This window comes from Haemaphysalis longicornis, unplaced genomic scaffold (genome assembly GCF_048455015.1).
Source record: "Haemaphysalis longicornis isolate Haplotype H1 unplaced genomic scaffold, Haemaphysalis longicornis Haplotype H1 scaffold_11, whole genome shotgun sequence".
NCBI lineage: Eukaryota > Metazoa > Arthropoda > Arachnida > Ixodida > Ixodidae > Haemaphysalis > Haemaphysalis longicornis.
The window spans coordinates 75,517,903-75,542,954 of record NW_027526214.1 but is presented as its reverse complement, the minus strand read 5'-3'; the positions used below and the strand labels follow the sequence as shown (position 1 = coordinate 75,542,954).

The 25,052-nt window shown below is 48.2% G+C and overlaps 3 non-coding genes across 3 annotated transcripts; all 3 read right to left on the bottom strand.

Annotated features, from left to right (window-relative positions):
- Window positions 1-1,484: 1,484 nt before the first annotated feature.
- On the bottom strand, window positions 1,485-1,556 carry Trnaa-ugc (transfer RNA alanine (anticodon UGC)). The gene has a single exon. It is a non-coding gene; the product is annotated as a tRNA-Ala (tRNA).
- Window positions 1,557-3,892: 2,336 nt separating this feature from the next.
- Window positions 3,893-3,964, bottom strand: Trnat-ugu (transfer RNA threonine (anticodon UGU)). Its single transcript has one exon. It is a non-coding gene; the product is annotated as a tRNA-Thr (tRNA).
- Window positions 3,965-23,652: 19,688 nt separating this feature from the next.
- On the bottom strand, window positions 23,653-23,724 carry Trnat-ugu (transfer RNA threonine (anticodon UGU)). Its single transcript has one exon. It is a non-coding gene; the product is annotated as a tRNA-Thr (tRNA).
- Between the last annotated feature and the right edge of the window lie 1,328 nt (window positions 23,725-25,052).

Here is a 25,052-nt window from a genome sequence, read left to right as displayed (position 1 = left end):
TTAATGTACAGAAGAAAGAAAGAAAGAAAAACACGCGCCCAGAGTGGGGACCGAACACACGCCTTTCGATTACATGTCGAATGCCTTACCAATTCGGCTATCTGGGCGACTGTGTTCTCCTTCACTTTCTGGGCAATTTATATTTACTAGAAGTGTATCAAACGCTTGAGGGTGGTAGCCAGCGCCACTCTGACTACACGGGGAGAAGGTGACCTTCTTTTCAACCCTGGGGCGTGACTCGAACGTCTACAGAGCCTGTCATAAGCGGGTAACTGGCGGGAAGCCCTCCTATGCTACCTAGGCATCAAGGCTGCCAGAACGGAGACCCTCGCTAGGCTTTTGCAGAATAATATAGTAAAGAAATGAGGGGCTCGTTGTGGAAATACAGAAAGGTAGGTCAGCAGTCTACAACGCCAAAGGAGGCATAGGGGGTGTGGTTAAGCGCTTTTCTTTTTCACTACGGTTAATGAAGTAAACATTTTTTTTTCATGTACAGAAGAAAGAAAGAAAGAAAAACACGCGCCCAGACTGGGGACCGAGCCCACGCCTTTCGATTACATATCGAATGCCTTACCAATTCGGCTATCTGGGCGACTGTGTTCTCCTTCACTTTCTGGGCTATTTATGTTTACTTGAAGAGTATCTGATGCTTGAGGGTGGTAGCCAGCGCCACTCTGACTACACGGGGAGAAGGGGACCTTCTTTTCAACCCCCGGGGCGTGACTCGAACGTCTACAGCCTGTCATTAGCGGGTAACTGGCGGGAAGCCCTCTTATGCTACCTAGGCATCAAGGCTGCCAGAACCGAGACCCTCGCTAGGCTTTCGTAGAATAATATAGAAAGGAAATGAGGGGCTCGTTGTAGAAATCCAGAAAGCTAGGTCAGCAGTCTACAACGCCAAAGGAGGAATAGGGGGTGTGGTTACGCTCTTTTCTTTTTCACTACGGTTAATGAAGTAAACATTTTTTTTAATGTACAGAAGAAAGAAAGAAAGAAAAACACGCGCCCAGAATGGGGACCGAACCCACGCCTTTCGATTACATGTCGAATGCCTTACCAATTTGGCTATCTGGGCGACTGTGTTCTCCTTCACTTTCTGGGCTATTTATAATTACTAGAAGCGTATCTGACGCTTGAGGGTGGTAGCCAACACCACTCTGACTACACGGGGAGAAGGGGACCTTCTTTTCAACCCCCGGGGCGTGACTCGAACGTCTACAGCCTGTCATGTGCGGGTAACTGGCGGGAAGCCCTCTTATGCTACCTAGGCATCAAGGCTGCCAAAACCGAGACCCTCGCTAGGCTTTCGCAGAATAATATACTAACGAAATGAGGGTCTCGTTGTGGAAATACAGAAAGCTAGGTCAGCCCTCTACAACGCCAAAGGAGGCATAGGGGGTGTGGTTAGGCTCTTTTCTTTTTCCCTACGGTTAATGAAGTAAACATTTTTTAATGTACAGAAGAAAGAAAGAAAGAAAAACACGCGCCCAGAGTGGGGACCGATCCCACGCCTTTCGATTGCATGTCGAATGCCTTACCAATTCGGCTATCTGGGCGACTGTGTTCTTCACTTTCTGGGCAATTTATATTTACTAGAAGTGTATCTGACGCTTGAGGGTGGTAGCCAGCGCCACTCTTACTACACGGGGAGAAGGTAACCTTCTTTTCAACCCCCGGGGCGTGACTCGAACGTCTACAGCCTGTCATGAGCGGGTAACTGGCGGGAAGCCCTCTTATGCTACCTAGGCATCAAGGCTGCCAGAACCGAGACCCTCGCTAGGCTTTCGCAGAATAATATAGTAACGAAATGAAGGGCTCGTTGTGGAAATACAGAAAGCTAGGTCAGCAGTCTACAGCGCCAAAGGAGGCATAGGGGGTGTGGTTAGGCTCTTTTCTTTTTCACTACGGTTAATGAAGTAAACATTTTTTTTAATGTACAGAAGAAAGAAAGAAAGAAAAACACGCGCCCAGCGTGGGGACCGAACCCACGCCTTTCGATTACATGTCGAATGCCTTACCAATTCGGCTATCTGGGCGACTGTGTTCTCCTTCACTTTCTGGGCTATTTATATTTACTAGAAGTGTATCTGACGCTTGAGGGTGGTAGCCAGCGCCACTCTGACTACACGGGGAGAAGGGGACCTTCTTTTCAACCCCGGGGCGTGACTCGAACGTCTACAGAGCCTGTCATAAGCGGGTAACTGGCGGGAAGCCCTCTTATGCTACCTAGGCATCAAGGCTGCCAGAACCGATACCCTCGCTAGGCTTTCGCAGAATAATATAGTAACGAAATGAGGGGCTCGTTGTGGAAATACAGAAAGCTAGGTCAGCCCTCTACAACGCCAAAGGAGGCATAGGGGGTGTGGTTAGGCTCTTTTCTTTTTCCCTACGGTTAATGAAGTAAACATTTTTTTAATGTACAGAAGAAAGAAAGAAAGAAAAACACGCGTTCAGAGTGGGGACCGAACCCACGCTTTTCGATTACATGTGGAATGCCTTACCAATTCGGCTATCTGGGCGACTGTGTTCTCCTTCACTTTCTGGGCTATTTATATTTACTAGAAGTGTATCTGACGCTTGAGGGTGGTAGCCAGCGGCACTCTTACTACACGGGGAGAAGGGACCTTCTTTTCAACCCCCGGGGCGTGACTCGAACGTCTACAGCCTGTCATGCGCGGGTAACTGGCGGGAAGCCCTCTTATGCTACCTAGGCATCAAGGCTGCGAGAACCGAGACCCTCGCTAGGCTTTCGCAGAATAATATAGTAACGAAATGAGGGGCTCGTTGTGGAAATACAGAAAGGTAGGTCAGCAGTCTACAACGCCAAAGGAGGCATACGGGGTGTGGTTAGGCTCTTTTCTTTTTCACTACGGTTAATGAAGTAAACATTTTTTTAATGTACAGAAGAAAGAAAGAAAGAAAAACACGCGTTCAGAGTGGGGACCGAACCCACGCCTTTCGATTACATGTCGAATGCCTTACCAATTCGGCTATCTGGGCGACTGTGTTCTCCTTCACTTTCTGGGCTATTTATATTTACTAGAAGTGTATCTGACGCTTGAGGGGGTAGCCAGCGCCACTCTGACTACACGGGGAGAAGGGGACCTTCTTTTCAACCCCGGGGCGTGACTCGAACGTCTACAGAGCCTGTCATAAGCGGGTAAATGGTGGGAAGCCCTCTTATGCTACCTAGACATCAAGGCTGCCAGAACCGATACCCTCGCTAGGCTTTTGCAGAATAATATAGTAAAGAAATGAGGGGCTCGTTGTGGAAATACAGAAAGGTAGGTCAGCAGTCTACAACGCCAAAGGAGGCATACAGGGTGTGGTTAGGCTCTTTTCTTTTTCACTACGGTTAATGAAGTAAACATTTTTTTAATGTACAGAAGAAAGAAAGAAAGAAAAACACGCGTTCAGAGTGGGGACCGAACCCACGCCTTTCGATTACATGTCGAATGCGTTACCAATTCGGCTATCTGGGCGACTGTGTTCTCCTTCACTTTCTGGGCTATTTATATTTACTTGAAGAGTATCTGATGCTTTAGGGTGGTAGCCAGCGCCACTCTGACTACACGGGGAGAAGGGGACCTTCTTTTCAACCCCCGGGGCGTGACTCGAACGTCTACAGCCTGTCATTGGCGGGTAACTGGCGGGAAGCCCTCTTATGCTACCTAGGCATCAAGGCTGCCAGAACCGAGACCCTCGCTAGGCTTTCGTAGAATAATATAGAAAGGAAATGAGGGGCTCGTTGTAGAAATACAGAAAGCTAGGTCAGCAGTCTACAACGCCAAAGGAGGAATAGGGGGTGTGGTTAGGCTCTTTTCTTTTTCACTACGGTTAATGAAGTAAACATTTTTTTAATGTACAGAAGAAAGAAAGAAAGAAAAACACGCGCCCAGAGTGGGAACCGAACCCACGCCTTTCGATTACATGTCGAATGCCTTACCAATTCGGCTATCTGGGCGACTGTGTTCTCCTTCACTTTCTGGGCTATTTATAATTACTAGAAGCGTATCTGACGCTTGAGGGTGGTAGCCAACGCCACTCTGACTACACGGGGAGAAGGGGACCTTCTTTTCAACCCCCGGGGCGTGACTCGAACGTCTACAGCCTGTCATGAGCGGGTAACTGGCGGGAAGCCCTCTTATGCTACCTAGGCATCAAGGCTGCCAGAACCGAGACCCTCGCTAGGCTTTCGCAGAATAATATAGTAACAAAATGAGGGGCTCGTTGTGGAAATAAAGAAAGCTAGGTCAGCAGTCTACAACGCCAATGGAGGCATAGGGGGTGTGGTTAGGCTCTTTTCTTTTTCACTACGATTAATGAAGTAAACATAATTTTTAATGTGCAGAAGAACGAAAGAAATAAAAACACGCGCCCAGAGTGGGGACCGAGCCCACGCCTTTCGATTACATGTCGAATGCCTTACCAATTCGGCTATCTGGGCGACTGTGTTCTTCACTTTCTGGGCAATTTATATTTACTAGAAGTGTATCTGACGCTTGAGGGTGGTAGCCAGCGCCACTCTTACTACACGGGGAGAAGGTAACCTTCTTTTCAACCCCCGGGGCGTGACTCGAACGTCTACAGCCTGTCATGAGCGGGTAACTGGCGGGAAGCCCTCTTATGCTACCTAGGCATCAAGGCTGCCAGAACCGAGACCCTCGCTAGGCTTTCGCAGAATAATATAGTAACGAAATGAAGGGCTCGTTGTGGAAATACAGAAAGCTAGGTCAGCAGTCTACAGCGCCAAAGGAGGCATAGGGGGTGTGGTTAGGCTCTTTTCTTTTTCACTACGGTTAATGAAGTAAACATTTTTTTTAATGTACAGAAGAAAGAAAGAAAGAAAAACACGCGCCCAGCGTGGGGACCGAACCCACGCCTTTCGATTACATGTCGAATGCCTTACCAATTCGGCTATCTGGGCGACTGTGTTCTCCTTCACTTTCTGGGCTATTTATATTTACTAGAAGTGTATCTGACGCTTGAGGGTGGTAGCCAGCGCCACTCTGACTACACGGGGAGAAGGGGACCTTCTTTTCAACCCCGGGGCGTGACTCGAACGTCTACAGAGCCTGTCATAAGCGGGTAACTGGCGGGAAGCCCTCTTATGCTACCTAGGCATCAAGGCTGCCAGAACCGATACCCTCGCTAGGCTTTTGCAGAATAATATAGTAAAGAAATGAGGGGCTCGTTGTGGAAATACAGAAAGGTAGGTCAGCAGTCTACAACGCCAAAGGAGGCATAGGGGGTGTGGTTAGGCTCTTTTCTTTTTCACTACGGTAATGAAGTAAACATTTTTTTAATGTACAGAAGAAAGAAAGAAAGAAAAACACGCGTTCAGAGTGGGGACCGAACCCATGCCTTTCGATTACATGTCGAATGCCTTACCAATTCGGCTATCTGGGCGACTGTGTTCTCCTTCACTTTCTGGGCTATTTATATTTACTAGAAGTGTATCTGACGCTTGAGGGTGGTAGCCAGCGCCACTCTGACTACACGGGGAGAAGGGGACCTTCTTTTCAACCCCCGTGGCGTGACTCGAACGTCTACAGCCTGTCATGAGCGGGTAACTGGCGGGAAGCCCTCTTATGCTACCTAGCCATCAAGGCTGCCAGAACCGAGACCCTCGCTAGGCTTTCGCAGAATAATATAGTAACGAAATGAGGGGCTCGTTGTGGAAATACAGAAAGCTAGGTCAGCCCTCTACAACGCCAAAGGAGGCATAGAGGGTGTGGTTAGGCTCTTTTCTTTTTCCCTACGGTTAATGAAGTAAACATTTTTTTAATGTACAGAAGAAAGAAAGAAAGAAAAACACGCGTTCAGAGTGGGGACCGAACCCACGCCTTTCGATTACATGTCGAATGCCTTACCAATTCGGCTATCTGGGCGACTGTGTTCTCCTTCACTTTCTGGGCTATTTATATTTACTAGAAGTGTATCTGACGCTTGAGGGTGGTAGCCAGCGGCACTCTTACTACACGGGGAGAAGGGACCTTCTTTTCAACCCCCGGGGCGTGACTCGAACGTCTACAGCCTGTCATGAGCGGGTAACTGGCGGGAAGCCCTCTTATGCTACCTAGGCATCAAGGCTGCCAGAACCGAGACCCTTGCTAGGCTTTCGCAGAATAATATAGTAACGAAATGAGGGGCTCGTTGTGGAAATACAGAAAGGTAGGTCAGCAGTCTACAACGCCAAAGGAGGCATACGGGGTGCGGTTAGGCTCTTTTCTTTTTCACTACGGTTAATGAAGTAAACATTTTTTTAATGTACAGAAGAAAGAAAGAAAGAAAAACACGCGTTCAGAGTGGGGACCGAACCCACGCCTTTCGATTACATGTCGAATGCCTTACCAATTCGGCTATCTGGGCGACTGTGTTCTCCTTCACTTTCTGGGCTATTTATATTTACTAGAAGTGTATCTGACGCTTGAGGGGGGTAGCCAGCGCCACTCTGACTACACGGGGAGAAGGGGACCTTCTTTTCAACCCCGGGGCGTGACTCGAACGTCTACAGAGCCTGTCATAAGCGGGTAACTGGTGGGAAGCCCTCTTATGCTACCTAGGCATCAAGGCTGCCAGAACCGATACCCTCGCTAGGCTTTTGCAGAATAATATAGTAAAGAAATGAGGGGCTCATTGTGGAAATACAGAAAGGTAGGTCAGCAGTCTACAACGCCAAAGGAGGCATACAGGGTGTGGTTAGGCTCTTTTCTTTTTCACTACGGTTAATGAAGTAAACATTTTTTTAATGTACAGAAGAAAGAAAGAAAGAAAAACACGCGTTCAGAGTGGGGACCGAACCCACGCCTTTCGATTACATGTCGAATGCGTTACCAATTCGGCTATCTGGGCGACTGTGTTCTCCTTCACTTTCTGGGCTATTTATATTTACTTGAAGAGTATCTGATGCTTTAGGGTGGTAGCCAGCGCCACTCTGACTACACGGGGAGAAGGGGACCTTCTTTTCAACCCCCGGGGCGTGACTCGAACGTCTACAGCCTGTCATTAGCGGGTAACTGGCGGGAAGCCCTCTTATGCTACCTAGGCATCAAGGCTGCCAGAACCGAGACCCTCGCTAGGCTTTCGTAGAATAATATAGAAAGGAAATGAGGGGCTCGTTGTAGAAATACAGAAAGCTAGGTCAGCAGTCTACAACGCCAAAGGAGGAATAGGGGGTGTGGTTAGGCTCTTTTCTTTTTCACTACGGTTAATGAAGTAAACATTTTTTTTAATGTACAGAAGAAAGAAAGAAAGAAAAACACGCGCCCAGAGTGGGGACCGAACCCACACCTTTCGATTACATGTCGAATGCCTTACCAATTCGGCTATCTGGGCGACTGTGTTCTCCTTCACTTTCTGGGCTATTTATAATTACTAGAAGCGTATCTGACGCTTGAGGGTGGTAGCCAACGCCACTCTGACTACACGGGGAGAAGGGGACCTTCTTTTCAACCCCCGGGGCGTGACTCGAACGTCTACAGCCTGTCATGAGCGGGTAACTGGCGGGAAGCCCTCTTATGCTACCTAGGCATCAAGGCTGCCAGAACCGAGACCCTCGCTAGGCTTTCGCAGAATAATATAGTAACAAAATGAGGGGCTCGTTGTGGAAATAAAGAAAGCTAGGTCAGCAGTCTACAACGCCAATGGAGGCATAGGGGGTGTGGTTAGGCTGTTTTCTTTTTCACTACGATTAATGAAGTAAACATAATTTTTAATGTGCAGAAGAACGAAAGAAATAAAAACACGCGCCCAGAGTGGGGACCGAGCCCACGCCTTTCGATTACATGTCGAATGCCTTACCAATTCGGCTATCTGGGCGACTGTGTTCTTCACTTTCTGGGCAATTTATATTTACTAGAAGTGTATCTGGCGCTTGAGGGTGGTAGCCAGCGCCACTCTTACTACACGGGGAGAAGGTAACCTTCTTTTCAACCCCCGGGGCGTGACTCGAACGTCTACAGCCTGTCATGAGCGGGTAACTGGCGGGAAGCCCTCTTATGCTACCTAGGCATCAAGGCTGCCAGAACCGAGACCCTCGCTAGGCTTTCGCAGAATAATATAGAAACGAAATGAAGGGCTCGTTGTGGAAATACAGAAAGCTAGGTCAGCAGTCTACAGCGCGAAAGGACTCATAGGGGGTGTGGTTAGGCTCTTTTCTTTTTCACTACGGTTAATGAAGTAAACATTTTTTTTAATGTACAGAAGAAAGAAAGAAAAACACGCGCCCAGCGTGGGGACCGAACCCACGCCTTTCGATTACATGTCGAATGCCTTACCAATTCGGCTATCTGGGCGACTGTGTTCTCCTTCACTTTCTGGGCTATTTATATTTACTAGAAGTGTATCTGACGCTTGAGGGTGGTAGCCAGCGCCACTCTGACTACACGGGGAGAAGGGGACCTTCTTTTCAACCTCGGGGCGTGACTCGAACGTCTACAGAGCCTGTCATAAGCGAGTAACTGGCGGGAAGCCCTCTTATGCTACCTAGGCATCAAGGCTGCCAGAACCGATACCCTCGCTAGGCTTTTGCAGAATAATATAGTAAAGAAATGAGGGGCTCGTTGTGGAAATACAGAAAGGTAGGTCAGCAGTCTACAACGCCAAAGGAGGCATAGGGGGTGTGGTTAGGCTCTTTTCTTTTTCACTACGGTTAATGAAGTAAACATTTTTTTAATGTACAGAAGAAAGAAAGAAAGAAAAACACGCGTTCAGAGTGGGGACCGAACCCACGCCTTTCGATTACATGTCGAATGCCTTACCAATTCGGCTATCTGGGCGACTGTGTTCTCCTTCACTTTCTGGGCTATTTATATTTACTAGAAGTGTATCTGACGCTTGAGGATGGTAGCCAGCGCCACTCTGACTACACGGGGAGAAGGGGACCTTCTTTTCAACCCCCGTGGCGTGACTCGAACGTCTACAGCCTGTCATGAGCGGGTAACTGGCGGGAAGCCCTCTTATGCTACCTAGCCATCAAGGCTGCCAGAACCGAGACCCTCGCTAGGCTTTCGCAGAATAATATAGTAACGAAATGAGGGGCTCGTTGTGGAAATACAGAAAGCTAGGTCAGCCCTCTACAACGCCAAAGGAGGCATAGGGGGTGTGGTTAGGCTCTTTTCTTTTTCCCTACGGTTAATGAAGTAAACATTTTTTTAATGTACAGAAGAAAGAAAGAAAGAAAAACACGCGTTCAGAGTGGGGACCGAACCCACGCCTTTCGATTACATGTCGAATGCCTTACCAATTCGGCTATCTGGGCGACTGTGTTCTCCTTCACTTTCTGGGCTATTTATATTTACTAGAAGTGTATCTGACGCTTGAGGGTGGTAGCCAGCGCCACTCTTACTACACGGGGAGAAGGGACCTTCTTTTCAACCCCCGGGGCGTGACTCGAACGTCTACAGCCTGTCATGAGCGGGTAACTGGCGGGAAGCCCTCTTATGCTACCTAGGCATCAAGGCTGCGAGAACCGAGACCCTCGCTAGGCTTTCGCAGAATAATATAGTAACGAAATGAGGGGCTCGTTGTGGAAATACAGAAAGGTAGGTCAGCAGTCTACAACGCCAAAGGAGGCATACGGGGTGTGGTTAGGCTCTTTTCTTTTTCACTACGGTTAATGAAGTAAACATTTTTTTAATGTACAGAAGAAAGAAAGAAAGAAAAACACGCGTTCAGAGTGGGGACCGAACCCACGCCTTTCGATTACATGTCGAATGCCTTACCAATTCGGCTATCTGGGCGACTGTGTTCTCCTTCACTTTCTGGGCTATTTATATTTACTAGAAGTGTATCTGACGCTTGAGGGGGGTAGCCAGCGCCACTCTGACTACACGGGGAGAAGGGGACCTTCTTTTCAACCCCGGGGCGTGACTCGAACGTCTACAGAGCCTGTCATAAGCGGGTAACTGGTGGGAAGCCCTCTAATGCTACCTAGGCATCAAGGCTGCCAGAACCGATACCCTCGCTAGGCTTTTGCAGAATAATATAGTAAAGAAATGAGGGGCTCGTTGTGGAAATACAGAAAGGTAGGTCAGCAGTCTACAACGCCAAAGGAGGCATACAGGGTGTGGTTAGGCTCTTTTCTTTTTCACTACGGTTAATGAAGTAAACATTTTTTTAATGTACAGAAGAAAGAAAGAAAGAAAAACACGCGTTCAGAGTGGGGACCGAACCCACGCCTTTCGATTACATGTCGAATGCTTTACCAATTCGGCTATCTGGGCGACTGTGTTCTCCTTCACTTTCTGGGCTATTTATATTTACTTGAAGAGTATCTGATGCTTTAGGGTGGTAGCCAGCGCCACTCTGACTACACGGGGAGAAGGGGACCTTCTTTTCAACCCCCGGGGCGTGACACGAACGTCTACAGCCTGTCATTAGCGGGTAACTGGCGGGAAGCCCTCTTATGCTACCTAGGCATCAAGGCTGCCAGAACCGAGACCCTCGCTAGGCTTTCGTAGAATAATATAGAAAGGAAATGAGGGGCTCGTTGTAGAAATACAGAAAGCTAGGTCAGCAGTCTACAACGCCAAAGGAGGAATAGGGGGTGTGGTTAGGCTCTTTTCTTTTTCACTACGGTTAATGAAGTAAACATTTTTTTTAATGTACAGAAGAAAGAAAGAAAGAAAAACGCGCCCAGAGTGGGGACCGAACCCACGCCTTTCGATTACATGTCGAATGCCTTACCAATTCGGCTATCTGGGCGACTGTGTTCTCCTTCACTTTCTGGGCTATTTATAATTACTAGAAGCGTATCTGACACTTGAGGGTGGTAGCCAACGCCACTCTGACTACACGGGGAGAAGGGGACCTTCTTTTCAACCCCCGGGGCGTGACTCGAACGTCTACAGCCTGTCATGAGCGGGTAACTGGCGGGAAGCCCTCTTATGCTACCTAGGCATCAAGGCTGCCAGAACCGAGACCCTCGCTAGGCTTTCGCAGAATAATATAGTAACAAAATGAGGGGCTCGTTGTGGAAATAAAGAAAGCTAGGTCAGCAGTCTACAACGCCAAAGGAGGCATAGGGGGTGTGGTTAGGCTCTTTTCTTTTTCACTACGATTAATGAAGTAAACATAATTTTTAATGTGCAGAAGAACGAAAGAAATAAAAACACGCGCCCAGAGTGGGGACCGAGCCCACGCCTTTCGATTACATGTCGAATGCCTTACCAATTCGGCTATCTGGGCGACTGTGTTCTTCACTTTCTGGGCAATTTATATTTACTAGAAGTGTATCTGACGCTTGAGGGTGGTAGCCAGCGCCACTCTGACTACACGGGGAGAAGGGGACCTTCTTTTCAACCCCGGGGCGTGACTCGAACGTCTACAGAGCCTGTCATAAGCGGGTAACTGGCGGGAAGCCCTCTTATGCTACCTAGGCATCAAGGCTGCCAGAACCGATACCCTCGCTAGGCTTTTGCAGAATAATATAGTAAAGAAATGAGGGGCTCGTTGTGGAAATACAGAAAGGTAGGTCAGCAGTCTACAACGCCAAAGGAGGAATAGGGGGTGTGGTTAGGCTCTTTTCTTTTTCACTACGGTTAATGAAGTAAACATTTTTTTAATGTACAGAAGAAAGAAAGAAAGAAAAACACGCGTTCAGAGTGGGGACCGAACCCACGCCTTTCGATTACATGTCGAATGCCTTACTAATTCGGCTATCTGGGCGACTGTGTTCTCCTTCACTTTCTGGGCTATTTATATTTACTAGAAGTGTATCTGACGCTTGAGGGTGGTAGCCAGCGCCACTCTGACTACACGGGGAGAAGGGGACCTTCTTTTCAACCCCCGTGGCGTGACTCGAACGTCTACAGCCTGTCATGAGCGGGTAACTGGCGGGAAGCCCTCTTATGCTACCTAGCCATCAAGGCTGCCAGAACCGAGACCCTCGCTAGGCTTTCGCAGAATAATATAGTAACGAAATGAGGGGCTCGTTGTGGAAATACAGAAAGCTAGGTCAGCCCTCTACAACGCCAAAGGAGGCATAGGGGGTGTGGTTAGGCTCTTTTCTTTTTCCCTACGGTTAATGAAGTAAACATTTTTTTAATGTACAGAAGAAAGAAAGAAAGAAAAACACGCGTTCAGAGTGGGGACCGAACCCACGCCTTTCGATTACATGTCGAATGCCTTACCAATTCGGCTATCTGGGCCACTGTGTTCTCCTTCACTTTCTGGGCTATTTATATTTACTAGAAGTGTATCTGACGCTTGAGGGTGGTAGCCAGCGCCACTCTTACTACACGGGGAGAAGGGACCTTCTTTTCAACCCCCGGGGCGTGACTCGAACGTCTACAGCCTGTCATGAGCGGGTAACTGGCGGGAAGCCCTCTTATGCTACCTAGGCATCAAGGCTGCGAGAACCGAGACCCTCGCTAGGCTTTCGCAGAATAATATAGTAACGAAATGAGGGGCTCGTTGTGGAAATACAGAAAGGTAGGTCAGCAGTCTACAACGCCAAAGGAGGCATACGGGGTGTGGTTAGGCTCTTTTCTTTTTCACTACGGTTAATGAAGTAAACATTTTTTTAATGTACAGAAGAAAGAAAGAAAGAAAAACACGCGTTCAGAGTGGGGACCGAACCCACGCCTTTCGATTACATGTCGAATGCCTTACCAATTCGGCTATCTGGGCGACTGTGTTCTCCTTCACTTTCTGGGCTATTTATATTTACTAGAAGTGTATCTGACGCTTGAGGGGGGTAGCCAGCGCCACTCTGACTACACGGGAAGAAGGGGACCTTCTTTTCAACCCCGGGGCGTGACTCGAACGTCTACAGAGCCTGTCATAAGCGGGTAACTGGTGGGAAGCCCTCTTATGCTACCTAGGCATCAAGGCTGCCAGAACCGATACCCTCGCTAGGCTTTTGCAGAATAATATAGTAAAGAAATGAGGGGCTCGTTGTGGAAATACAGAAAGGTAGGTCAGCAGTCTACAACGCCAAAGGAGGCATACAGGGTGTGGTTAGGCTCTTTTCTTTTTCACTACGGTTAATGAAGTAAACATTTTTTTAATGTACAGAAGAAAGAAAGAAAGAAAAACACGCGTTCAGAGTGGGGACCGAACCCACGCCTTTCGATTACATGTCGAATGCTTTACCAATTCGGCTATCTGGGCGACTGTGTTCTCCTTCACTTTCTGGGCTATTTATATTTACTTGAAGAGTATCTGATGCTTTAGGGTGGTAGCCAGCGCCACTCTGACTACACGGGGAGAAGGGGACCTTCTTTTCAACCCCCGGGGCGTGACACGAACGTCTACAGCCTGTCATTAGCGGGTAACTGGCGGGAAGCCCTCTTATGCTACCTAGGCATCAAGGCTGCCAGAACCGAGACCCTCGCTAGGCTTTCGTAGAATAATATAGAAAGGAAATGAGGGGCTCGTTGTAGAAATACAGAAAGCTAGGTCAGCAGTCTACAACGCCAAAGGAGGAATAGGGGGTGTGGTTAGGCTCTTTTCTTTTTCACTACGGTTAATGAAGTAAACATTTTTTTTAATGTACAGAAGAAAGAAAGAAAGAAAAACACGCGCCCAGAGTGGGGACCGAACCCACGCCTTTCGATTACATGTCGAATGCCTTACCAATTCGGCTATCTGGGCGACTGTGTTCTCCTTCACTTTCTGGGCTATTTATAATTACTAGAAGCGTATCTGACGCTTGAGGGTGGTAGCCAACGCCACTCTGACTACACGGGGAGAAGGGGACCTTCTTTTCAACCCCCGGGGCGTGACTCAAACGTCTACAGCCTGTCATGTGCGGGTAACTGGCGGGAAGCCCTCTTATGCTACCTAGGCATCAAGGTTGCCAGAACCGAGACCCTCGCTAGGCTTTCGCAGAATAATATAGTAACAAAATGAGGGGCTCGTTGTGGAAATAAAGAAAGCTAGGTCAGCAGTCTACAACGCCAAAGGAGGCATAGGTGGTGTGGTTAGGCTCTTTTCTTTTTCACTACGATTAATGAAGTAAACATAATTTTTAATGTGCAGAAGAACGAAAGAAATAAAAACACGCGCCCAGAGTGGGGACCGAGCCCACGCCTTTCGATTACATGTCGAATGCCTTACCAATTCTTCTATCTGGGCGACTGTGTTCTCCTTCACTTTCTGGGCTATTTATATTTACTAGAAGTGTATCTGACGCTTGAGGGTGGTAGCCAGCGCCACTCTGACTACACGGGGAGAAGGGGACCTTCTTTTCAACCCCCGTGGCATGACCCGAACGTCTACAGCCTGTCATGTGCGGGTAACTGGCGGGAAGCCCTCTTATGCTACTTAGGCATCAAGGCTGCCAAAACCGAGACCCTCGCTAGGCTTTCGCAGAAAAATATACTAACGAAATGAGGGTCTCGTTGTGGAAATACAGAAAGCTAGGTCAGCCCTCTACAACGCCAAAGGAGGCATAGGGGGTGTGGTTAAGCGCTTTTCTTTTTCACTACGGTTAATGAAGTAAACATTGTTTTTAATGTACAGAAGAAAGAAAGAAAGAAAGAAAAACACGCGCCCAGAGTGGGGACCGAGCCCACGCCTTTCGATTACATGTCGAATGCCTTACCAATTCGGCTATCTGGGCGACTGTGTTCTCCTTCACTTTCTGGGCTATTTATATTTACTTGAAGAGTATCTGATGCTTGAGGGTGGTAGCCAGCGCCACTCTGACTACACGGGGAGAAGGGGACCTTCTTTTCAACCCCCGAGGCGTGACTCGAATGTCTACAGCCTGTCATTAGCGGGTAACTGGCGGGAAGCCCTCTTATGCTACCTAGGCATCAAGGCTGCCAGAACCGAGACCCTCGCTAGGCTTTCGTAGAATAATATAGAAAGGAAATGAGGGGCTCGTTGTTGAAATACAGAAAGCTAGGTCAGCAGTCTACAACGCCAAAGGAGGAATAGGGGGTGTGGTTAGGCTCTTTTCTTTTTCACTACGGTTAATGAAGTGAACATTTTTTTAATGTACAGAAGAAAGAAAGAAAGTAAAACACGCGCCCAGAGTGGGGACCGAACCCACGCCTTTCGATTACATGTCGAATGCCTTACCAATTCGGCTATCTGGGCGACTGTGTTCTCTTTCACTTTCTGGGCTATTTATAATTACTAGAAGCATATCTGACGCTTGAGGGTGGTAGCCAACGCCACTCTGACTACACGGGGAGAAGGGGACCTTCTTTTCAAACCCCGGAGCGTGACTCGAACGTCTACAGCCTGTCCTGAGCGGGTAACTGGCGGGAAGCCCTCTTATGCTACCTAGGCATCAAGGCTGCCAGAACCGAGACCCTCGCTAGGCTTTCGCAGAATAATGTAGTAACGAAATGAGGGGCTCGTTGTGGAAATACAGAAAGCTAGGTCAGGAGTCTACAACACCAAAGGAGGCATAGGGGGTGTGGTTAGGCTCTTTTCTTTTTCACTACGGTTAATGAAGTAAACAATTTTTTTAATGTACAGAAGAAAGAAAGAAAAACACGCGCCCAGAGTGGGGACCGAACCCACGCCTTTCGATTACATGTCGAATGCCTTACCAATTCGGCTATCTGGGCGACTGTGTTCTCCTTCACTTTCTGGGCTATTTATATTTACAAGAAGTGTATCTGACGCTTGAGGGTGGTAGCCAGCGCCACTCTGACTACACGGGGAGAAGGAACCTTCTTTTCAACCCCCGTGGCGTGACTCGAACGTCTACAGCCTGTCATGAGCGGGTAACTGGCGGGAAGCCCTCTTATGCTACCTAGCCATCAAGGCTGCCAGAACCGAGACCCTCGCTAGGCTTTCGCAGAATAATATAGTAACGAAATGAGGGGCTCGTTGTGGAAATACAGAAAGCTAGGTCAGCCCTCTACAACGCCAAAGGAGGCATAGGGGGTGTGGTTAGGCTCTTTTCTTTTTCCCTACGGTTAATGAAGTAAACATTTTTTTAATGTACAGAAGAAAGAAAGAAAGAAAAACACGCGCCCAGAGTGGGGACCGAACACACGCCTTTCGATTACATGTCGAATGCCTTACCAATTCGGCTATCTGGGCGACTGTGTTCTCCTTCACTTTCTGGGCAATTTATATTTACTAGAAGTGTATCTGACGCTTGAGGGTGGTAGCCAGCGCCACTCTTACTACACGGGGAGAAGGGAACCTTCTTTTCAACCCCCGTGGCGTGACTCGAACGTCTACAGCCTGTCATGCGCGGGTAACTGGCGGGAAGCCCTCTTATGCTACCTAGGCATCAAGGCTGCCAAAACCGAGACCCTCGCTAGGCTTTCGCAGAATAGTATACTAACGAAATGAGGGTCTCGTTGTGGAAATACAGAAAGCTAGGTCAGCCCTCTACAACGCCAAAGGAGGCATAGGGGGTGTGGTTAGGCTCTTTTCTTTTTCCCTACGGTTAATGAAGTAAACATTTTTTTAATGTACAGAAGAAATAACAAAGAAAAACACGCGCCCAGAGTGGGGACCGATCCCACGCCTTTCGATTACATGTCGAATGCCTTACCAATTCGGCTATCTGGGCGACTGTGTTCTTCACTTTCTGGGCAATTTATATTTACTAGAAGTGTATCTGACGCTTGAGGGTGGTAGCCAGCGCCACTCTTACTACACGGGGAGAAGGGACCTTCTTTTCAACCGCCGGGGCGTGACTCGAACGTCTACAGCCTGTCATGAGCGGGTAACTGGCGAGAAGCCCTCTTATGCTACCTAGGCATCAAGGCTGCGAGAACCGAGACCCTCGCTAGGCTTTCGCAGAATAATATAGTAACGAAATGAGGGGCTCGTTGTGGAAATACAGAAAGGTAGGTCAGCAGTCTACAACGCCAAAGGAGGCATACGGGGTGTGGTTAGGCTCTTTTCTTTTTCACTACGGGTAATGAAGTAAACATTTTTTTAATGTACAGAAGAAAGAAAGAAAGAAAAACACGCGTTCAGAGTGGGGACCGAACCCACGCCTTTCGATTACATGTCGAATGCCTTACCAATTCGGCTATCTGGGCAACTGTGTTCTCCTTCACTTTCTGGGCTATTTATATTTACTAGAAGTGTATCTGACGCTTGAGGGGGGTAGCCAGCGCCACTATGACTACACGGGGAGAAGGGGACCTTCTTTTCAACCCCGGGGCGTGACTCGAACGTCTACAGAGCCTGTCATAAGCGGGTAACTGGTGGGAAGCCCTCTTATGCTACCTAGGCATCAAGGCTGCCAGAACCGATACCCTCGCTAGGCTTTTGCAGAATAATATAGTAAAGAAATGAGGGGCTCGTTGTGGAAATACAGAAAGGTAGGTCAGCAGTCTACAACGCCAAAGGAGGCATAGGGGTTGTGGTTAAGCGCTTTTCTTTTTCACTACGGTTAATGAAGTAAACATTTTTTTTTCATGTACAGAAGAAAGAAAGAAAGAAAAACACGCGCCCAGAGTGGGGACCGAGCCCACGCCTTTCGATTACATGTCGAATGCCTTACCAATATTCGGCTATCTGGGCGACTGTGTTCTCCTTCACTTTCTGGGCTATTTATATTTACTTGAAGAGTATCTGACGCTTGAGGGTGGTAGCCAGCGCCACTCTGACTACACGGGGAGAAGGGGACCTTCTTTTCAACCCCCGGGGCGTGACTCGAACGTCTACAGCCTGTCATTAGTGGGTAACTGGCGGGAAGCCCTCTTATGCTACCTAGGCATCAAGGCTGCCAGAATCGAGACCCTCGCTAGGCTTTCGTAGAATAATATAGAAAGGAAATGAGGGGCTCGTTGTAGAAATACAGAAAGCTAGGTCAGCAGTCTACAACGCCAAAGGAGGAATAGGGGGTGTGGTTAGGCTCTTTTCTTTTTCACTACGGTAATGAAGTAAACATTTTTTTTAATGTACAGAAGAAAGAAAGAAAGAAAAACACGCGCCCAGAGTGGGGACCGAGCCCACGCCTTTCGATTACATGTCGAATGCCTTACCAATTCGGCTATCTGTGCGACTGTGTTCTCCTTCACTTTCTGGGCTATTTATAATTACTAGAAGCGTATCTGACGCTTGAGGGTGGTAGCCAACGCCACTCTGACTACACCGGGAGAAGGGGACCTTCTTTTCAACCCCCGGGGTGTGACTCGAACGTCTACAGCCTGTCATGAGCGGGTAACTGGCGGGAAGCCCTCTTATGCTACCTAGGCATCAAGGCTGCCAAAACCGAGACCCTCGCTAGGCTTTCGCAGAATAATATAGTAACGAAATGAGGGTCTCGTGGAAATACAGAAAGCTAGGTCAGCCCTCTACAACGCCAAAGGAGGCATAGGGGGTGTGGTTAGGCTCTTTTCTTTTTCCCTACGGTTAATGAAGTAAACATTTTTTTTAATGTACAGAAGAAAGAAAGAAAAACACGCGCCCAGAGTGGGGACCGAACCCACGCCTTTCGATTACATGTCGAATGCCTTACCAATTCGGCTATCTGGGCAACTGTGTTCTCCTTCACTTTCTGGTCTATTTATATTTACAAGAAGTGTATCTGACGCTTGAGGGTGGTAGCCAGCGCCACTCTGACTACACGGGGAGAAGGGAACCTTCTTTTCAACCCCCGTGGCGTGACTCGAACGTCTACAGCCTGTCATGAGCGGGCAACTGGCGGGAAGCCCTCTTATGCTACCTAGGCATCAAGGCTGCCAGAACCGAGACCCTCGCTAGGCTTTCGCAGAATAATATAGTAACGAAATGATGGGCTCGTTGTGGAAATACAGAAAGCTAGGTCAGCAGTCTACAACGCCAAAGGAGGAATAGGGGGTGTGGTTAGGCTCTTTTCTTTTTCACTACGGTTAATGAAGTATACTATTTTTTAATGTACAGAAGAAAGAAAGAAAGAAAAACACGCGCCGAGAGTGGGGACCGAACCCACCCCTTTCGATTACATGTCGAATGCCTTACCAATTCGGCTATCTGGGCGACTGTGTTCTCCTTCACTTTCTGGGCTATTTATATTTACTAGATTTGTATCTGACGCTTGAGGGTGGTAGCCAGCACCACTCTGACTACACGGGGAGAAGGGGACCTTCATTTCAACCCCCGGGGCGTCACTATAACGTCTACAGCCTGTCATGAGCGGGTAACTGGCGGGAAGCCCTCTTATGCTACCTATGCATCAAGGCTGCCAGAACCGAGACCCTCGCTAGGCTTTTGCAGAATAATATAATAAGGAAATGAGGGGCTCGTTGTAGAAATACAGAAAGCTAGGTCAGCAGTCTACAACGCCAAAGAGATATAGGGGGTGTGGTTAGGCTCTTTTCTTTTTCACTACAGTTAATGAAGTAACAATTTTTAATGTACAGAAGAAAAAAAAAGAAAGAAAAACACGCGCCCGGAGTGGGGACCGGACCCACGCCTTTCGATTACAAGTCGAATGCCTTACGAATTCGGCTATCTGGGCGACTGTGTTCTCCTTCACTTTCTGGGCTATTTATATTTATTAGAAGTGTATCTGACGCTTGAGGGTGGTAGCCAGCGCCACTCTGACTACACAGGGAGAAGGGGACCTTCTTTTCAACCTCTGGGGCGTGACTCGAACGTCTACAGCCTGTCATAATCGGGTAACTGGCGGGAAGCCCTCTTATGCTACCTAGGCATCAAGGCTGCCAGAACCGAGACCCTCGCTAGGCTTTGGCAGAATAATATAGAAAAGAAATGAGGGCTCGTTGTGGAAATACAGAAAGCTAGGTCAGCAGTCTACAACGCCAAAGGAGGCATAGGGGGTGTGGTTAAGCTCTTTTCTTTTTCACAACGGTTAATGAAGTAAACATTTTTTTAATGTACAGAAGAAAGAAAGAAAGAAAAACACGCGCCCAGAGTGGGGACCGAACACACGCCTTTCGATTACATGTCGAATGCCTTACCAATTCGGCTATCTGGGCGACTGTGTTCTCCTTCACTTTCTGGGCAATTTATATTTACTAGAAGTGTATCTGACGCTTGAGGGTGGTAGCCAGCGCCACTCTTACTACACGGGGAGAAGGGAACCTTCTTTTCAACCCCCGGGGCGTGATTCGAACGTCTACAGCCTGTCATGAGCGGGTAACTGGCGGGAAGCCCTCTTATGCTACCTAGGCATCAAGGCTGCCAGAACCGAGACCCTCGCTAGGCTTTCGCAGAATAATATAGTAACGAAATGAGGGGCTCGTTGTGGAAATACAGAAAGCTAGGTCAGCAGTCTACAGCGCCAAAGCAGGCATAGGGGGTGTGGTTAGGCTCTTTTCTTTTTCACTACGGTTAATGAAGTAAACATTTTTTTTAATGTACAGAAGAAAGAAAGAAAGAAAAACGCGCCCAGAGTGGGGACCGAACCCACGCCTTTCGATTACATGTCGAATGCCTTACCAATTCGGCTATCTGGGCGACTGTGTTCTCCTTCACTTTCTGGGCTATTTATATTTACTAGAAGTGTATCTGACGCTTGAGGGTGGTAGCCAGCGCCACTCTGACTACACGAGGAGAAGGGGACCTTCTTTTCAACCCCGGGGCATGACTCGAACGTCTACAGAGCCTGTCATAAGCGGGTAACTGGCGGGAAGCCCTCTTATGCTACCTAGGCATCAAGGCTGCCAGAACCGAGACCCTCGCTCGGCTTTTGCAGAATAATATAGTAAAGAAATGAGGGGCTCGTTGTGGAAATACAGAAAGCTAGGTCAGCAGTCTACAACGCCAAAGGAGGCATAGGGGGTGTGGTTAAGCGCTTTTCTTTTTCACTACGGTAATGAAGTAAAAATTTTTTTTTCATGTACAGAAGAAAGAAAGAAAGAAAAACATGTGCCCAGAGTGGGGACCGAGCCCACGCCTTTCGATTACATGTCGAATGCCTTACCAATTCGGCTATCTGGGCGACTGTGTTCTCCTTCACTTTCTGGGCTATTTATATTTACTTGAAGAGTATCTGATGCTTGAGGGTGGTAGCCAGCGCCACTCTGACTACACGGGGAGAAGGGGACCTTCTTTTCAACCTCCGGGGCGTGACTCGAACGTCTACAGCCTGTCATGGGCGGGTAACTGGCGGGAAGCCCTCTTATGCTACCTAGGCATCAAGGCTGCCAAAACTGAGACCCTCGCTAGGCTTTCGCAGAATAATATACTAACGAAATGAGGGTCTCGTTGTGGAAATACAGAAAGCTAGGTCAGCCCTCTACAACGCCAAAGGAGGCATAGGGGGTGTGGTTAGGCTCTTTTCTTTTTCCCTACGGTTAATGAAGTAAACATTTTTTTAATGTACAGAAGAAAGAAAGAAAGAAAAACACGCGCCCAGAGTGGGGACCGAACCCACGCCTTTCGATTACATGTCGAATGCCTTACCAATTCGGCTATCTGGGCGACTGTGTTCTTCACTTTCTGGGCAATTTATATTTACTAGAAGTGTATCTGACGCTTGAGGGTGGTAGCCAGCGCCACTCTTACTACACGGGGAGAAGGGAACCTTCTTTTCAACCTCCGGGGCCTGACTCGAACTTCACAGCCTGTCATGAGTGGGTAACTGGCGGGAAGCCCTCTTATGCTACCTAGGCATCAAGGCTGCCAGAACCGAGACCCTCGCTAGGCTTTCGCAGAATAATATAGTAACGAAATGAGGGGCTCGTTGTGGAAATACAGAAAGCTAGGTCAGCAGTCTACAGCGCCAAAGGAGGCATAGGGGGTGTGGTTAGGCTCTTTTCTTTTTCACTACGGTTAATGAAGTAAACATTTTTTTTAATGTACAGAAGAAAGAAAGAAAGAAAAACACGCGCCCAGAGTGGGGACCGAACCCACGCCTTTCGATTACATGTCGAATGCCTTACCAATTCGGCTATCTGGGCGACTGTGTTCTCCTTCACTTTCTGGGCTATTTATATCTACTAGAAGTGTATCTGACGCTTGAGGGTGGTAGCCAGCGCCACTCTGACTACACGGGGAGAAGGGGATTTTCTTTTCAACCCCGGGGCGTGACTCTAACGTCTACAGTGCCTGTCATAAGCGGGTAACTGGCGGGAAGCCCTCTTATGCTACCTAGGCATCAAGGCTGCCAGAACCGAGACCCTCGCTAGGCTTTTGCAGAATAATATAGTAAAGAAATGAGGGGCTCGTTGTGGAAATACAGAAAGCTAGGTCAGCAGTCTACAACGCCAAAGGAGGCATAGGGGGTGTGGTTAACCGCTTTTCTTTTTCACTACGGTTAATGAAGTAAACATTTTTTTTTTCATGTACAGAAGAAAGAAAGAAAAACACGTGCCCAGAGTGGGGACCGAGCCCACGCCTTTCGATTACATGTCGAATGCCTTACCAATTCGGCTATCTGGGCGACTGTGTTCTCCTTCACTTTCTGGGCTATTTATATTTACTTGAAGAGTATCTGATGCTTGAGGGTGGTAGCCAGCGCCACTGTGACTACACGGGGAGAAGGGGACCTTCTTTTCAACCCCCGGGGCGTGACTCGAACGTCTACAGCCTATCATTAGCGGGTAACTGGCGGGAAGCCCTCTTATGCTACCTAGGCATCAAGGCTGCCAGAACCGAGACCCTCGCTAGGCTTTCGTAGAATAATATAGAAAGGAAATGAGGGGCTCGTTCTAGAAATACAGAGAGCTAGGTCAGCAGTCTACAACGCCAAAGGAGGAATAGGGAGTGTGGTTAGGATCTTTTCTTTTTCACTACGGTTAATGAAGTAAACATTTTTTTTAATGTACAGAAGAAAGAAAGAAAGAAAAACACGCGCCCAGAGTGGGGACCGAACCCACGCCTTTCGATTACATGTCGAATGCCTTACCAATTCGGCTATCTGGGCGGCTGTGTTCTCCTTCACTTTCTGGGCTATTTATATTTACTAGAAGTGTATCTGACGCTTGAGGGTGGTAGCCAGCGCCACTCTGACTACACGGGGAGAAGGGGACCTTCTTTTCAACCCCGGGGCGTGACTCTAACGTCTACAGAGCCTGTCATAAGCGGGTAACTGGCGGGAAGCCCTCTTATGCTACCTAGGCATCAAGGCTGCCAGAACCGAGACCCTCGCTAGGCTTTTGCAGAATAATATAGTAAAGAAATGAGGGGCTCGTTGTGGAAATACAGAAAGCTAGGTCAGCAGTCTACAACGCCAAAGGAGGCATAGGGGGTGTGGTTAAGCGCTTTTCTTTTTCACTACGGTTAATGACGTAAACATTTTTTTTCATGTACAGAAGAAAGAAAGAAAGAAAAACACGCGCCCAGAGTGGGGACCGAGCCCACACCTTTCGATTACATGTCGAATGCCTTACCAATTCGGCTATCTGGGCGACTGTGTTCTCCTTCACTTTCTGGGCTATTTATATTTACTTGAAGAGTATCTGACGCTTGAGGGTGGTAGCCAGCGCCACTCTGACTACACGGGGAGAAGGGGACCTTCTTTTCAACCCCCGGGGCGTGACTCGAACGTCTACAGCCTGTCATTAGCGGGTAACTGGCGGGAAGCCCTCTTATGCTACCTAGGCATCAAGGCTGCCAGAACCGAGACCCTCGCTAGGCTTTCGCAGAATAATATAGAAAGGAAATGAGGGGCTCGTTGTAGAAATACAGAAAGCTAGGTCAGCAGTCTACAACGCCAAAGGAGGAATAGGGAGTGTGGTTAGGCTCTTTTCTTTTTAACTACGGTTAATGAAGTAAACATTTTTTTAATGTACAGAAGAAAGAAAGAAAGAAAGAAAGAAAAACACGCGCCCAGAGTGGGGACCGAACCCACGCCTTTCGATTACAAGTCGAATGCCTTACCAATTCGGCTATCTGGGCGACTGTGTTCTCCTTCACTTTCTGGGCTATTTATATTTACTAGAAGTGTATCTGACGCTTGAGGGTGGTAGCCAGCGCCACTCTGACTACACGGGGAGAAGGGGACCTTCTTTTCAACCCCGGGGCATGACTCGAACGTCTACAGAGCCTGTCATAAGCGGGTAACTGGCGGGAAGCCCTCTTATGCTACCTTGGCATCAAGGCTGCCAGAACCGAGACCCTCGCTAGGTTTTTGCAGAATAATATAGTAAAGAAATGAGGGGCTCGTTGTGGAAATACAGAAAGCTAGGTCAGCAGTCTACAACGCCAAAGGAGGCATAGGGGGTGTGGTTAAGCGCTTTTCTTTTTCACTACGGTTAATGAAGTAAACATTTTTTTTTCATGTACAGAAGAAAGAAAGAAAGAAAAACACGCGCCCAGTGTGGGGACCGAGCCCACGCCTTTCGATTACATGTCGAATGCCTTACCAATATTTGGCTATCTGGGCGACTGTGTTCTCCTTCACTTTCTGGGCTATTTATAATTACTAGAAGCGTATCTGACGCTTGAGGGTGGTAGCCAACGCCACTCTGACTACACGGGGAGAAGGGGACCTTCTTTTCAACCCCCGGGGTGTGACTCGAACGTCTACAGCCTGTCATGAGCGGGTAACTGGCGGGAAGCCCTCTTATGCTACCTAGGCATCAAGGCTGCCAAAACCGAGACCCTCGCTAGGCTTTCGCAGAATAATATAGTAACGAAATGAGGGTCTCGTGGAAATACAGAAAGCTAGGTCAGCCCTCTACAACGCCAAAGAAAGCATAGGGGGTGTGGTTAGGCTCTTTTCTTTTTCACTACGGTTAATGAAGTAAACATTTTTTTTAATGTACAGAAGAAAGAAAGAAAAACACGCGCCCAGAGTGGGGACCGAACCCACGCCTTTCGATTACATGTCGAATGCCTTACCAATTCGGCTATCTGGGCAACTGTGTTCTCCTTCACTTTCTGGTCTATTTATATTTACAAGAAGTGTATCTGACGCTTGAGGGTGGTAGCCAGCGCCACTCTGACTACACGGGGAGAAGGGAACCTTCTTTTCAACCCCCGTGGCGTGACTCGAACGTCTACAGCCTGTCATGAGCGGGCAACTGGCGGGAAGCCCTCTTATGCTACCTAGGCATCAAGGCTGCCAGAACCGAGACCCTCGCTAGGCTTTCGCAGAATAATATAGTAACGAAATGAGGGGCTCGTTGTGGAAATACAGAAAGCTAGGTCAGCAGTCTACAACGCCAAAGGAGGAATAGGGGGTGTGGTTAGGCTCTTTTCTTTTTCACTACGGTTAATGAAGT